Here is a 12,096-nt window from a genome sequence, read left to right as displayed (position 1 = left end):
AGCACTGATCTGACCTACCAACTACATTGAGTAAAACAGGAGGTTTAAGCCCTAAGATGGGGGAACCCATATTTCATGTCTGCTATACGCGGATGACTTAGTGATAACAGACATGACAGAGTTAGGTTTACAAAATAAACTAGATACCTTTTTAGAATACTGTAATAAGAAAAGCCTCACGGTTAATCTAGAAAAGACCAAAATAATGGTATTTGGAAAAAGAAAAAGTTCCTTCTACTGGAGACTGGGGGATGTTAGAATTGGTATAGTAGATAAATATAAATATCTGGGCAGGTGGTTTGATAGTAGATTAAATTGGAAAGACCACATTCAGACCTTAAAAGCGAGGTCCCTTTCCACAGTCTGGGGCCTTAAACAATTTAAACAGAAGTATGGAGGCCCATCAATGCGACCAATACTCTCAGCCTTTACTGCATCGGTCCAATCACAATTTTTATATGGTGTCGAGGTTTTATTTATGGGGGGTAAATCAGATTGGAACCAACAGGAGGGAAAATGTGTGAAACAGCTTCTCGCACTCCCATCTTCAACTATGTTGCAGGCTGTGTGAGTAGAATGTCATCTCACAGCCTGGAACTAACGGGGAATGCAAGCGACATTTAATTTTTGGAAAAGATTGAATGGGGAAGGCCCCCCCAAAATAGCATATCTCTGTAAGAAAGAAATAGAGAATAGCGATCTTACTTGGGCGGTCCAAGCAAGGAATAAATTAGATAAATTATGTGTTAAACTTACTCTAGAGCAAGATCTTTGGAACTCAATGCATCAGATCCCTAAGCGGGAGTTACGGGCTATTGTTAACGTGGAGGCACGAGAAGAAGACTTATGCTACTTGAAGAGCAAATCTTCAGCCCAGTTTCTGTTAAATGGATGGATCAATGATGATATTTTCCCCTATATAGAAGCTATGCCTAACCCAAAGCTCAGAAATGCAATATTGAAATTTAGAGTCAGCCTGAACCCAAGTAACATTAATGGGAAGATAAAATTACTTATGTCGAACAACCAAGGCCTGTGCTCATGTGGCCTACAAGTAAAATGCAGTAGCGAACATATTTTGCTGGACTGTTTGCGCTTTTTAGAAGAACGGAATTTTTTTTTAAAACCTATTTTTATTGTTCATGAAAGCTTCAGTAGAGACCAAGCACTTAGTTTACTGACAAATATAAGGTTTTTAAATGTGGCATGTGCAATAGGAAGATTTTTAATTGCTATACAGGAGTCAATGAGTGCAATGGCATAGGTTGAAAATGTAATCTTACCTATGATCTGGGGTCTATGCGAGATTTTGTATAAATGTATAGCTAATGTATAACCAACCCCTTGCTGCCTTGGTGATGAACTAAGTGCCCTTATACGTGAGCCTTTTATGATATATTTTAGCAGGCTATTATTGTGTAGTATACTGTTTTATGGTAAAACCTTGGGACAAATCATGTTTTAAGTATTTGTAAAGTGTAATTTTTTTATGGTTAAATATGCCAAATAAAAATAATCTAATGGAATTGACACCATGCACTTTGTTATAATTGTTGTCTACGAAGGAGATAGGAATAAATCACCAAGTGAACAAGCACTAAAGTCAAAGGCAGCTACAATGATAATAGTGTATTACTTTAAACAGGAAACAGAAAATACATTCCTATGAAACGGGGCACACAAAGTGTAGGCAGAATAAATAGCTTGCATTTGAAATTAATATACAAACTATGTAAAGTAAAAAGCGTACTTTAAACCAGCAGTGCCAATAAAGAGAAATAAACTATTTTTGGCGGTAGTGAGCAATGTGACCAGGCTTTGTGCAGTCACTAAAAGTGAAGAAAGCCACTAGAGAAAGTGGGCTGGCCCATTCTGCTAAACTGTATGTGACGGTGACAGTGACAACATGTGCTTAATAGTTTAACAAACCAATGGATGAAGTCCTCTCACCAAACGTCCATCTAATTAGGTATATTATGACTGATTTTTTTTTTAAACAATAGTTTGGCGAAACAGCTAAAGCTGCCTTAAAGGCCAGACTAAACCGTCCAAGCATTTAGGGGTAAATATGGTATTCCTGTCTCTGGTGCGCTGGCTATCTGACGTCTATCTTGGAGCAAGTATTGAGGCAAAGGATAACTTCCAGAAATCTCAAGGGCCACTGGAGTGAGAATTGCATTAGGGTTGTGAATCAGAAGGCGTTTCAGCAGCAAGATGGTGGTTTAAATATATGCAAATCCATTCAAATCAATGCGAGGCCGGCTTCCTAACAGCAAGACTCACAAGTACAAACAAATAAGACTATTTTTTTAAACACAGAACAAAGAGTGAGACTTTTTTAAGCACTGAAAAAATGAAACTTTAAGTGGCATATGCTGTTTCAGTTCACATTATTACATATTGTGCATAATATGGCTGGAAAAATAACAAGTCAACTAAATTAAACCAACAACTGATTGTTTGTTGTGTGCTGTGGGGTCCTCTACAAGTGTCACTATTCCACCAGCAATCAGCAAAGAGACCGGCTGAGCTAATATTACAATCTATCCTCCCAGTGAAGCTGTATGTGATAGGGTCACTTAGACTTGGAAATAGTTAGAACACGTACTGGGTTGGCTGCTGCTGTGTGTGAGCCGTGAATGTTACAAGCAGGGTAGGTGGGGGTCAGTGTTTCCTCCAAGCTTCTCACTTGGATCCTCCATAGCCCCTGCCTCAAGCCAGGAATTGAGATACTGAATGCTTGCACATGAAAGCCGGGGAAAACAAAGGCAGCAATTATTATGTGGCAAATATGGCAGGGCAGCTGTTAAAAACAAGCACAGGCAAAGCAGATATGTCTCGTCTTTGGGACCTTTTGGCTTCGCCAATGCCTTCTGGTTATGCAGTACAGCATCAGCAAAATGCTGTTCTACATGGCCATGGGTTTGAATTTTTTAATTATATTTGCAGGATTTTTGACCCACATGCAAAGGACGGTTATCTTTCACACAAAGAGAATACGTGTTTACATAAGTTAGAGAGTAACACTATACAGCCGTGGTCGGTAGTAGGAGTAACTGCAGGGCGGTGACGTGGGGAGGGGGAGGGGCAGGGTGGGGGGTAGTAAACTATGGATTATGGAGGTTTTCAGGTAAATTATAATAATCCATAGTTTACTACCCCCCACCCTGCCCCTCCCCCTCCCCACGTCACTGCCCTGCAGTTCCTCCTACTACCGACCGCGGCTGACACTATATCATTCATTCAATTCATCTTTATTCGTTCTTAGGTGAAGATCATAAAAGTACAAGATAAAACAACTCAACCAAATACATAAAAAAATGAATTGTCACAGACATCCAATCTCATAGTAGTACAATAAATAAGTCAGAAAGTCACTATCATTCATAATCCAGAAAAGCAGCTAAAATACCTTTTAACTACTCTCCATTGATTTTCTAGTTCGGTGGCAATCTTGAAAAAGCAACATACATTAAAAAAGGACTACTTTGAATGAATGAATGAAATAAAACTTTATTCGGTTATTTACAAACATAAAAGTATACACTTAGCAGCATAACATTCCATAGATAAACAAGTCAGGATCATACAATATACAATACATTTCTTAACCCTATAATTCACAACCATAAAAATGCAAGATAAAAAATCATCTTAAATGTCTCATAAATTGCTTCTATCCATTAATAACCCATTCTCCCTTAATCTAAAAAGATCTAAATTTCATCGGGGCTCTTTACATTTAAGAAACACTTTCACTTTGTTTATATATTTCCCAATAGCACAGGCTATATCTAGGTTCTTCATTTCCACTAAAAGGTTTACAGCTTGCAACCTATTTTTAATTTCATATTTTTTAAAAATCGGGCCTAAAATCTCTCTTCGTATATATAAAATCTTAAAACAGTCTAATAAAATATGTAAAATATCACAGGTAGTGCCTAAAGTGCAGGTGCATTTTCCATTGCTATTTATCTTTAAGATTTTTACCCCATTGTTCACATAACAGGTATTTAGCCCAATTCTCAATCTTAACACTTCGCGCCTTAACAGGCAACTAGGTAACCTGTCGATATAGGGGTAATGTAAATAATTTTTCCATGCTGAGGCCATAAAAGCAACTGAACTTTTCCGTAAGAGGTATTCTTGATCATGAGTTCGGGAAGCTTCTATTCCCAATGTCCTAAGTTCTTTTCTGTCTATCTTTAGGTCTAAGTACTGAGGGCACAACTTTAGCTTTAAAACACCATATGCTTGAATAATTGAAGCTCTGGTCTCTCTTGCCCAGGACAACTCACTATTGGCAATTTCATTTTTACACCACTATGAGATTTTTTGATCCTCACCTGATCCTAACCGCTGCCAGAAACGCAATAAAGCCATGCAAGCGGTTATACCCCATGAGGTGATTCCCAATTCTAATCTTACTGCTTGTATCATGGACGATCTAGGCAGCGAGAGCAAACGTTTAAGGATATTTCCCTCTTTTTTGTTCCCATCCTTTTTTTCCACTTAAATAGAGTACCTCTGCACCATACAAAAATTGTGGGGGACCATTGCTAAATAGGCTTTTAATACCGGTCTATCAGACATTTCTCCATATACACTATTAAATCTTTTTAGCCCCTTTACAGAGGCCGATGCCCTTATTTTTAATGCATCAAGATGGGTATACCGCTGCAGACTACTCGTGAACCACATTCCCAGATATCTAAATTCTGTTACTTTTTCCAACATTTCCCTGCCCAGATACCAGGAAAACTTGGTTTTTCTTCTTCCAAAACATAGGATTTTGGTCTTCTCCGTGTTTACCACCAATTTTTTAGTTTGGCAGTATTCTGTAAACATGTTTAATTTCCTTTGTAGCCCAATCTCCGTCTGGTCCATGATTACCAGATCATCTGCATATAATAAACAGGAGATATGATTTCCTCCTAATTTCAGGCTAGCCCCTATGACCTCTCTGAGTTTTCGGGGCAGATCAGCTATAAACAGGAAAAAAAGCAAGGGGGCAAGTACGCACCCCTGTCTCAACCCATTACTGATCTGGATCCTCCGGGGACAATCCTCCGTTCTCATCCAAGATTATCTGGGCCCAGCTTTCTGTATGCAGGGCTTGTATCAAGGCCAATAAGTCTCCTTGGATATTATACCCTAGCAAGGTTTCCCACAGCTGCTTCCTGTCCACCAGATCAAATGCTGCGTGGAAGTCCACAAAGCAGCAGAACAAATTGGCCCTCTGCTCGATCGACTTCCGCACAATGGACCAGAGGGCAAAACAGTGATCAATCGGCGAATGTCCCTCTTTAAATCCACCCTGTTCTGGGGGCACTATCTGATTTTCATCTGTCCATTCTTTAAGTAATCCTAGGATTACTTTAGCAAATACTTTTTCTCATATATCCAGGAGGTTTATTAAACGGTAGTTTTTAGGAGAATTTACATCACCTTTTTTATGTATAGGTCTTACAATGGCCCCTTTCCAACTATCTGGCATAGCCCCTGTTTTAAGAATCCCCTGGTACATATTCGAAAAAAACTCGGACCACCACTCCAGGTTTGATTTTATAATAACAGCCGGCAAGTTATCTGGGCCGGCGGCTAGAGTTAGGTTTAACCTGTATATTATCTTCCTAATATGGCTTGGGGAGAAATGCTCTTTTACTTCTTCCCTTACACCTGGCCATACAATGGTATTTATTTCCTCCACCCTTGGCCACTTCCCGTAGATTTCTTCCAAATAATCCACCCACTTATCCTCCGGCACCGAGCACTGCAAGGTCCCTAAAACTTTACCAGTGCTCTCTTGCACTAATTTCCAGAAGCCTCTCACATTTTTTTCTTCAATTACCTCTAATAGCCTCACCCAGCATCTGTCCTTATAGGTTCTTTTTTTATCTCTAATGGTTGTTTTATAATTTGACCTTAATTTCTGAAGATTAAGTAGCAGTTCATCGTCATGTCTACCTCTTAGGCTTCTCTCCTTTTGCCTAATGCAGGTTTTTGCTTTACGACAATCCTCATCAAACCATGGCTTGTTATTGGTAAGTAGTTTTTCCTTACTTGCTAACCCAGTTTTAGCACCTTTAATTTTTATCCTAAGGCATTCTACCAATTGTCTTATCATACCTTCGTACCAGGTAATATCCTCCTCAGGTGGTACATTTACAAATGTATGTGTCAACTGGATTGTGCTTAGTTTTTTAATATGTTCTTCTGTAATGTGCGTTGTAAGTCGCTTTGGATATTCTACCTGGACTTGGATGGCTCTTTGTCTCTGAGGGGCTCTTTTTGCATACAATTTCATCAGCAATGTGTAATGATCACTACCTTCAACCCTTGCTACTTCAAAGTGTTTGATTAGATCAAAACTCCAAGCCTGTATAAACACATAATCTATCAGACACATTTGTTGCCACACTGTGAAGGTGCGCCCAGCAGGCCGATCTGTTTCCATTCTTCCATTTACACACACCAACCCAATAGTGCCCAACAATTGCCCCAGCGCCACATCTTGAGGTGAAATGTTGCAGCTAGGAAACTTTGCAGTCTCTATATTATAAGCTCTTAACAAATCTCTACACCATGAATCAGTCTTTAAGAGATTTAGTCTGTGATTAAAATCCCCCAATATCAAAAGCACATCTCTCGGGTAAGAATCACATAAGGCCTCCAAGTCCTTTTTTAAGCATTCCAGGTCCACCTTATAACCTTTTCCCTTCCCCTTCTGGATATACACATTGACAATACATATGCATTCATAACCTGAATTTTTTTCCAAAGTCCACACTCAGCTACCTAACGCCCACTTACATTTAAGTTGGAGGGGTTCTATTTTCCTAGCTATCTTTGTTGAAACTAGCGTCAGCTGATCGCCTGATGGTCTACCAATTATATTCTTTCTTGCTGGCTTTACAATGGTGGCTAAAACCTTCTGTAACTAGGGTTTCATCGCACAGCCAGGTCTCCTGTAAGCACGCGATGTCAGTGTTCTTTAGTACGTTTTTTTAATTTTCCTGGAGCATTATTCTTTTATAGCCATTAACATTCCAAGTCAGTATAGATAGGCTGTGCGATGACCCTAGCTACTAATCAATATCGCTCAGGTACCCATTTTCTTCGCAATCCATATATGCAAGCTCTCTATATATATTCCCAACCAGCACGTCATCATTGACCCACCCTTGAACCTTAGGGGCTATTGTAATTTCAAGATCTTCCTTCTTACCCCATCCGGCGTTGATCATTCTAATTTGCCGGTCACCCAGCCCAGCATGGTTTCTGAGAAAACAATTCCCCTGGTTATCCGTCGTTATTGCCTCTCTTTTTATTATTCTAATGCCTTCTTTTTTCATCTCAGGTTCTGCTTTTTCCAATGCTACTTTTATTAATGCAGAATGAAGTAAAACCTTGGTTACTTCTTCCCCTTTGATGTTTAATAAGAATCCTACTTCTTTAAGGTCTTCTGAACTAATATATCGTAGGCTTGGGCATTTTGAGAATGAAGAGAGGAGTTGGGAACGGTTTAGGGGGTTTAATTTCCTAGCTCTTTTCCTGCCTTTACCCTGACCTATAGGCTCCAAAAAGACTACTTAACAATTAGAGATAAGATAATGCCACCCTACATTGCGGGAAAGCAGGTTTAATCAATAAAAGTTTAAGACAAGATTGAAAGAATTTACGATAAAATCCACCATAAAATATAAAGTGCAATAAAGACTGTTCCTGCTTGTCATCACAGGGACGGGGGGGTAGAGGGCTATGAACTGTACTCCATCTTACCTTCTGTTTCTTAAAAACATGCTAGGTGCCAGACCATACCTGGCCTATATCTAAATAAAAGGGACCTTTCCCATCGGGTTAGCTCTAATGTTAAATACAAGGCAGTGTCACATGGTGCAAACATAGTGTAGTAGTGACAGCTAGTATGCTTACTGGCAACCTCCTGAATCCTCCGCGTAGTAACATGCTCTAAATGTCTATGCTTAACCAATTTTTTAGCATATTTAGTGATCAGATCAGGAGCGCTAAACAATTCAGGAAGGCCAATGTCGCCCAAAGTTCTGAAAACATATCTAAACCAAGGTATAGCAGAGCCCCTGTCACACCTCAGGCAGTCTTCAATAACTGCCCTATTGAAACTAGGCCTGGGCAGTGAACTACACTCCGTTCGCTGAGTTTGCAGAGTTATTCGCACTCCGCGAAGTTCCATAAAACTCCGCTTCACATAGCAGAGTTTTTTCCTCACTCGCGCTCACCAGTGCTAGACCGCTTCCCAGAGAGATTTCTCAACACAGGCCATCGCGGATGGTTGCCACCGCTTGCGTTGAGAAACCTTCTGTTCACATTGAGAAAGCTGCCCCTGAAGTACAACTTCTACTAGAGCTGGAGTAAGAAGCAGCGCCCTCTTGCGCTGCACTTAAAACCATTTGCACTGATTTTACAATGCGGGACAAACACCCAACACAAAACATCTGTGGGAATGGTGCGAGGTAATGCACTCCACCGCTCTTGGAACTCCGCTTAGCTTGGTTGGAATTATTTTGTCACTTCGCGGAGTTCTCGCAGAACTCTGCCCAGGCCTCTTTATTACTACATACACTGACCCATAACATAAGGGAAGCTAATTTAATATGATCTATTATATACTCTAAATTTAATTCAGAGGGCAAAAACAATTAGCACGTAAGGGAAGGAGATTTAGCAATTTCCTGCAGATTTCTGCATATTCTGTTCTTTTCCACCTGAACAGGGGCAGCATTGTGGAATCCCAAAATTCCAGCTCTATTGGTGGCTGTAGGTACACATTGCACTTGATAAATTTTAAGGAAAGGGGAAACAGTAGACCTACCATCTCTCTTGGCTAAATTAAAAAGAGAGCCCGCTGCCCTCTCAAGCTTCTGTTGGGCAGTGTTTACATGCACCTGCCAAGGAATTGCGTGCATCAAAAGCCATCTGTAAATAACAAAAATTAATAACTGCACTTAGCTGCTTATCACCCAAATGTAGAACTGGCACAACTTTCCTACCCGGGCCATACGCCTTATATGAGACTTCTCAAGTTGGTTTTCATATATAGGGTTTTCATTAAAAGTCCAAAAGATTCCACCAGATTACGAAAGGCTCGGGGAGTTGTAGCCAGCAACACCGCTTCGTCGGCATATAATAAAGCCGGGACAACTAAATTGGTGACTGTTGGCACATACTTAGTCGAGTCTAATAAAGATGAATTCAAATCGTTAATATACCAAATGAAAAGTAACGGTGCTAACACGTACCCCTGGCACACCCTACTGGCTAGGGAAAAAGTATAGGAAAATTGCGTAATTGACCATACCAGACCTTTGCACTTCAGTATGGATAGAGGCCATTAAAAAAAATCACCAAAGGAATATCTAACCCCAAATTAATTAACTTCAGCCATAATTTAGTTCTATTTACGCCATCAAAAGGGTTGAAAAGATCCATGAAGGCTAGGTACAGTAGACAGCGCCTGGTGACAGTACACTAAGGGGCCTATTAATATCACGGGCTGATCGCCACTGCCGGGCCGGCGGTGGCCACCGCCGACACAGCGGTGGCGATCCACCCGCTAAGTGCCCCTGTGTCACCCCCGCCATATTAGTATGGCGAGGGGCACCACGGCGGACAGAGAGACTGTCTGCCGCTTTTCCGCCGGTCGTATTGCCGGCCGGGCAGAAAAGGCAGACAATATGGTGGCGGTGCCGTGCAGGCACAGCCATCCATATTATCATGTGCATTTTAAAAGGCCTTTCCATGGTGCCGCAATGGAAAGGCAGGTGGAAAATGCTTTGAGGGCCCGTTATTGGCCCCCTTGGGTGGTGGGGGGTGGGGGCTGCACTTGGGGATACCTATGGTACCCCCCCTTCATCGGCATACACAAGGTTGCAGGCACCGCGCGGTGCCTGTTACGTTGTGCATGCCAATGCACTGCATGCTATTTTACATTGTGGCGGGTGCTGCTTACAGCACCACCCGCCGCAATGTAAAATATGTGGGATGCGACCGCCAGGGTGGTGGTCACATCCTAATGTGCCTAGTGGGACCGCCGAACCTATGGCGGTCGGTCCCGTTTTTCTCCGCCCGCCATCGTAATGGGGCCCTTGCTTACTATCAGATGTAAATTCAGGCACTGATCCACTGTACCTAACCCAGGGTGGAAACCATATTAACAAGTAGATGAAATATTGTTATCTACAGCACATGTCTGTAAGTGATTAATAATAACCCTCCCCAATATCGTTATAGACCTATCTACCAAAGTGATAGGCCTATTGTATTTAGGTGAACCCCTATCGATTTTTTTTTCAAATAGGTGCAATTATGGATAATGGCCGGGACTCAGGGACATTGCAACATTAGGGTGACCATTCCGATCCGTTAAAAAAATTTACCGTCCGACTCGTATCCGTATTTTTTTATGTACGAATCGTACAAGTACCGTACAAACTGCGAAGTACGATTCGTACGTGAAAAATACATACAAATTGCGTCGGGAAAATGGTCCGAGAGGGAGCCGTTAACTTTTACGTCCGTAGCACAGCCCCGCACCTGTACGGGCCGCACCCCAGGCCCGTCTCCCAGTCCCGCACCTGTACGCCCCGTACCCCAGGACCATACCCCAGCCCCCCACCTGTACGCGCTGCACCCCAGGCCTGTCTCCCTGCCCCGTACCCATACACACCGTACCCCAACACTGTAGCCCAGCCCCGTACCTGTACGCACCGTACCCCAACACCATAGCCGAGCCCCGTACCAGTATGCACCGTACCCCAACACCGTAGCACAGCCCCGCACCTGTACGCACCGTACCCCAACACCGTAGCACAGCCCGCACCTGTCCGCTCCGCACCCCAGGCCCGTCTCCCAGCCCCGCACCTGTACGCCCCGTACCCCAGGACCATACCCTAGCCCCGTACCTGTACGCACCGTACCCTAACATCGTAGCCCAGCCCCGTACCTGTACGCACCGTACCCCAACATCGTAGCCCAGCCCCGTATCTGTACGCACCATACCCCAACATCGTAGCCTAGCCTCGCACCTGTACGCACCGTACCCCAACACCGTAGCACAGCCCGCACCTGTACGCGCCGCACCCCAACACCGTAGCACAGCCTGCACCTGTACGCGCCGTACTCCAACACCGTAGCACATCCCCGCACCTGTACGCACCCTACCCCAACACCGTACCCCAGCACCCTCACCCAGCATCGCGTATGTACGGACCGTACCTACGCGAAAAAGACTCGTACAGAACCAGGACACTGTAAAACAGCACAAGGAGGGTCAATTCGACTCGCACAACACCACAAAATACGTCAATATGACAGAATACATCTCTATGACTGACCTGGCACATCCAAACAGGCAAACAGAGGACCAAATCACAACCACCTCTTATAACACACCCACCACAAATTCAAACACAGCCACACCCACAAATGGACCAATAAAAAGGGCCCACACACACAACCCATGAGCCATTGCAACAGACCCACTGCTCACAGACACCACAGACAAACAACTGCACCTTACTCACACCTTAACTACACCTTCACTTACACACCTTCACACAACCTCCTTCACAAACACCCCCTCTTCACCTTCACACACACACCGTCACATTCACACCCACACACCCACAACCATCCACACCCACACCCCACACCATGCCCACTGACAAGAATCCAAAGTTCACAACGGCGGAGCTGGAGCTCCTTGTCAACAAAGTCCTCAGAGTCGAGCCACAGCTGTTTGGAACATTGGTCAGACAGAACAGCAGAGCACAAAAAAACAGCCTGTGGCAGAGGATCGTCGATAAGGTGAATGCTGTTGCGCCCATCCGAAGGACCAGGCATGAATGCCAAGCCAGGTGGTACGATCTGCGCAGGGCAGTCAAGAGGAAAATGAACGAGGAATACGCCCAGACTAACATCACTGGAGGTGGGCTGCCCCGCAGACCCGTACATTACCATCCCTGGGAGGAGAAGGTGAGGGCCACGCTTCTGCCGGTGGGAGTACACGAAGTCGAAGCAGTCGCAGAGCCTGGTGAGTACACAAACAACTCACGTAAC

Source organism: Triturus cristatus, chromosome 1_2, assembly GCF_964204655.1.
Source record: "Triturus cristatus chromosome 1_2, aTriCri1.1, whole genome shotgun sequence".
NCBI lineage: Eukaryota > Metazoa > Chordata > Amphibia > Caudata > Salamandridae > Triturus > Triturus cristatus.
Note: the sequence above shows the minus strand (reverse complement) of the source record.